Below are 5,522 nucleotides of genomic sequence, written 5' to 3' on the forward strand. Positions count from 1 at the left end.
TCCATTTTCACTGCAGGCCGGTCCTTCACTGTTTCCAGGATGGCTTCGTGGTTCAGATCTAAGCACCCCAGGGGCTTTGAGTTTGACACCCCTGTTATAATTGGTTTCCCAGGCCAGTGTAGTTTGGAACTCCATGTGAATTTTAGCACATGTGTCTTGGGATGTCAGAGTTTCTAATAGTGTTGAAACATTTCCAGTTACTTAGTAGAGAATCATCAGAGCTCACAGAAAATGCTGTTTAGAAAAAGCTGACTGGCAAGGTATACCTTGATTTAATTCCATAACAAGGGAGCATCAGCACATCTTTAAAATACATAACTACACAAATCTTAACTCTATTCATATATTCTCAGATATTCCTTCTTGATCAAATATATGTAAACACAATTTATGTCTTATTTGGATCTATATCCTATTTTTATTTTCTATCCATTGATCCCAATTAAGTTAAGATTTGTGTACTGTTGGAACGACGTTGAATTGTATAACTATCATGGATGTATTTTTGTTACAGATGTATTTGTATTAGTATTTTAATATTTTAAATTTAATAAAGTTTTTTTTTGAAAATTTAAAAAAAATTAAAAAAATAAAATGCATAACTAAATGTTGGAAGTGTAATCAGAAACCAGGTTCATATTATCATATGTGGTGGACATGCTCAAAAGAGAAAAAATATTGGACTAAAATACATACTCGGCTAGAAAAAAATAATAAAATGACATATAGATTTGAAACCAGAGGTATTCTTGTTGGGTATATTATCAGAACAGTATGACAAAGGGAAAATATATTTAATTTTACATGTATTAACGGCAGCAAGAATTGTGTTTGCACAATGGAAAAATGAAGAGATCCCTACAGATGAAAGTATGATAAAAAAATATTAGAATGTGCTGATGGACAGATTAATAATTAAAAGAAAAGGAAGAAACAGAATACTTTTTGACATGGGGCTTGTTTTACCAATGGTTAATTAACAGAATCAGAGATTAGAATATAAAAAGATCCAAAAGATAGTAAGAACTTTTGTATTGAAAATTTTGTAAGATAAATAAACTAATTGTATTACTATTTTGTGATTATTACTGAAGTTTATTATGTTTATTATGATTAATGTTGATTAATACGGTATTTCTGCTTAAAATTAATTGTGTCCAGACAACATGCTATTCAGATAGATATGGATTTTTTATATGATATAAAAATGTATTAATAAAACATATATTTAAAAAACATAACTATTAAAGAACTGGATTTGAATTCAGAAGGAAGTTTGAGGATGCACTGCTATACATACTGAAAATACTGAATAAGTAAAACCCCATTTTAAAAAATTAAAAATCATAATATATTTGCCTTGGGTGTTGATCATGGAATTGATAAGCTATCAATGAATGCTAGCAGACATTCATGACATCTATATACTAAAGCTCTTGTGTTTGTGTTTTAACTAGGGGAAAACAGTGCACTATAAGGCAAAACATTTTCAGCCAACTTCAAATGGTTAACTTATAGAATGTATCCAAATCCAGGACCCATGAGTCATGAGGAATTGAAATTTGACAAATTTTATAAAATATTTTCTAACATAAAAATGATTATCAAACATGTTACAACATGTTACAAGTGTCATAAAAAATTCCTATGAACATCTCCTAATATTTGACTGGGCAACACAAGCTACTCTGAAGACATATACAATATATATATGTACAATAAATTCCCTCCCTGAATTTTTAGGTTCTACTCTGTTTCCCCTTAAATAAGATCCTGTCTTATATTTTTTTGAACCCTGAAATAAGTGCTTGGCCTTATTGCCATGGGCTCAAAAGCCCAATTGGGCTTATTATCAGGGGATGTCTCATTTTGGGGGAAACAGAGTACCATTTTTGAAGGTATTGAAGAATATCTGAAACAACGACCAAAAAAGTTACAGTTTGTTTAGTTTGAAGTTAACCATTGTTAAGAACACAGGGCGGGAATAAGTGGAAAGATATGACTATCTTCCAGAGAGCCGTATAATGAACTGAATTTAGGGGGCAAAGTTTCTAGGAATTTTTAAATCAGTTGTTTTACCATTAGTTTTTTTTTTAAAAAAACAACTTCTACTGCTACTTCTCTATTGTTCCATGAAAAAGTGCTGGTTCTCAGCCCATTTACAAAGATTCAGCCTATGTTTTATTGACAAGATTGGCTATTCTCAAAGGTTGGAGAGAAGTCAAATAAATAAAGATGGAATGAAGAACTAAGGACTAAGCAGCCATTAAAGCCTACCATTTGTAAGCAGCTGTTGGGGATCATGTTCTGATCTGAATTCCTGTGTAACAGTAACATTAATAAAGTTGGAAAGGACCTTGAAGGTCATCTAGTCTAGCCTCCAGCTCTTTCAGGAGACCTATACTATTTCTGATAGATGAATATCCAGGCTCTTCTTAAAAGCCTCCAGTGATGGGGCACCTACAACTTCCGAAGGCAATTTGTTCCACTGGTTAATTATTCTCACTGTTAGGAATTTTCTCCTTAGTTCTAAGTTGTTTCTTTCCTTGGTTAGTTTCCATTCACTGTTTCTTGTCATGCCTACAGGTACTTTGGTAAATAATTTGGCTCCCTCTTCCTTGTTTCAGCCCTTTAATATTGGAAGACTGCTATCATGTCACTTCTAATTCTTCTTTTCACTAGATTAGGTATATCGAGTTGCTACAATCATCTATATATATATAAACACGAAAGCCACTCAGGTTGTAATCATGAAATGTCCAGAACCGTAAAGCCTACAAACTTGAAATTTGCCACATATGTTCCTCTTGGTTTCTAGGTGCTCACTAAAAAGGGATTTTTCAAAATGACCATTAGAGCATTAGTATTCCCTATATTATGATTAACACGCTCTGATGCTAAAGAGTTCTACTCCCCCTCCCCACCTGAAAAGAAATCTGTTCCAAATGCAAAACACAAACAGAGGAGAGGAGTTTCACTTTCAGTTTTACTTTCACAGCAGGAAGCAGTTTTAATGCAGAACACTTGAGCTAACCCATGGCCAGGCTCCTTCCTGTCTCCTTCTTGCTCACACAGAAAATACTGTTTCACTTTCCAAACAGCCCTCTGATGCTAAGGAGTTCTATTCCCCTTCCCATCTGAAAAGAAATCTGTTCCAAATGCAAAATACAGAGGACAGGAGTTTCACTTTCAGTTTTACTTTCACAGCAGCAACCAGGGGCTAGGATAGGGGAGGCTTCTGTGGGGCAAGGCTGAGGGAGAGAAGGGGATTGGATAGGGGAGGCTTCTGTGGGGCAAGGCTGAGGGAGAGAAGGGGATAGGATAGGAGAGGGTTTTGTGTGGCAAGGCTGAGGGAGAGAAGGGGATAGGATAGGGGAGGCTTCTGTGGGGCAATCCTGAGGGGGAGAAAGAGATAGGATAGGATAGGATAGGATAGGATAGGATAGGATAGGATAGGATAGGATAGGATAGGATAGGATAGGATAGGATAGGTTTATGTGGAGCAAGGGTGAGGGAAACAAGGGGATAGGATAGGAGATGTTTCTTTGGGGCAAGGCTGAGGGAGAGAAGCGGGATAGGATAGGGTTCTGTGGGGCAAGGCTGAGGGAGAGATGGGGAGAGGAGAGGCCGATCGTAACTACTCATTAATTTTCAAGCTGTAAGTGTCGATTTATCAAGCCCAATCACATAGTTTTGTACGAAGCACGGATATCCAGCTAGTTCTTTATATAATTTAGCTTCTAGACTCCTAATCATTTTTGTTGCTCTTCTGTAAATTGTTGCATTAAACCTTGTCTTGAGTTACAACTTTGGGGAAATGGAAGATGATATTTACAAGCCAAATACTTTTCAGAATTATGAAGTCCTTGGTGTTCTTTGAGATCGTTTGCTTATAGATGTTTCATTATCTGACTAGCTAACATCATCAATACATTCAAGCCTGAGCTATATATATATTGTCTTCTATTGGAACTTTTCAGAATATTCGAACTACAGTAGTCATGATTCCTAAATGGAGAATATCCTACTACTCATAGGTAAAGTCATCTGAATGGATGTCTACCTTTTCTCACTACGAGGGTTTTGACAAGCCAATCACATCCACTTTATTGAAGGCATCTCCAGTAAGCATAACTTTATGATCAAAACTTAAGAATATTCAGAAAACAGTATAAAATATTCTGGAAGGACAAAAATAACAGCAATGGAGAAGGCATTTGTTAATTAATAAAAGAAAGAATAAATTAATATAAAAGGTGTTGATGGAAATGTTAGAAGTAAACATTTATAGAATTAGGAAAGGCTGGAGGACTAATGACAATAAAATTACTAATAATTAATTACTGCATCAATATTCTATTTTTCCTTTCCAAACTAATGTCAGAATACCTGGTCTGTTCCTCTTCTCTATCAACAATTATATAAAATTATATAACATAGGGCTTTTCCCCATTTGAACCCACTTATATGAATCTGTCTCTGACATTTTTGGTCATGTTCCCCATGATATGGTTTCACTGGTCCCCAATCTGTGGTATCAGCACTAATTGTTATGCTGCCAAAATGACTACCTATATGGTGATATGATCACACAAAATCCACCATTATGAACATTAGAAGCAAGTAGGTAAGTTGCGGTATTTGCACAATTATGTTATCATGCATATTCTTATTTGTTTCCTCTTGCTACTCCTAGAAGCGTACATGTCCTAAGCACTTGAATAGGGGCCTGACTCAACAAGCTGTTTTTTTGTTAAAGTAGTTTTTCCATTTATTTCAACACTATCCCCAGGGCAATATCAAGTAGTATAAAATCTTATCAGCTTTTTCAGGGAAGCCCACAGATTGCAGTGATCTGAAATAGAGACAATAGGGATTTAAAAAAAAAAAAATCATATTGGAAGTTTTTTGCCAATTCATGCATGGATGTATAGTATGTCAATTTAGTACCAGGAAAAATCCCTTTCAGATAGATTTGAATGATTTTGTCAAAGATTTTGTCCAATCTCCATTCTATACTTAATTTTCTTGCCACTATAAATGCACTAAATGAAAACTATATGATATTTATGTTAAGGAAGACCAGCTAGTCAGATTCAGTCAATCTACTAAAAAGAACTCACATTTGTGGCTTAAAGATGGTACAAAGCACAATATTATCAAGAAATTTAAATCAGTTCTTTTCCCATTTGTTTGGGATTAAGTCCTTTGATTTCTTCTCTGTGTAGTATTTAGAAATTCATTGAGCTTCTACAAAACTAATTACATGATTAAAAAGCCACCATATCTATAATACAGCAATGACCAACAAGCAATTGCAGGATTTCCACCTCACACTTGAGGAGAGATGCACAATGTTTCTTTTCTATTGTTCACCAAATTCTCTTCTGAAAGTTTTCCACTAGGCACTGAAATGTAAGTATTCAAAGTACTCGTTTGTGTGTTTATATTTTTCCCCTTTCTTTGATTAATGTATTTTTCAGTACATAAACAGTCTGAAGTTATTTACTGTGCATACATTG

This window comes from Pantherophis guttatus, chromosome 4 (assembly GCF_059756535.1).
Source record: "Pantherophis guttatus breed Tessera chromosome 4, ASM5975653v1, whole genome shotgun sequence".
Taxonomy (NCBI): Eukaryota; Metazoa; Chordata; class Lepidosauria; order Squamata; family Colubridae; genus Pantherophis; species Pantherophis guttatus.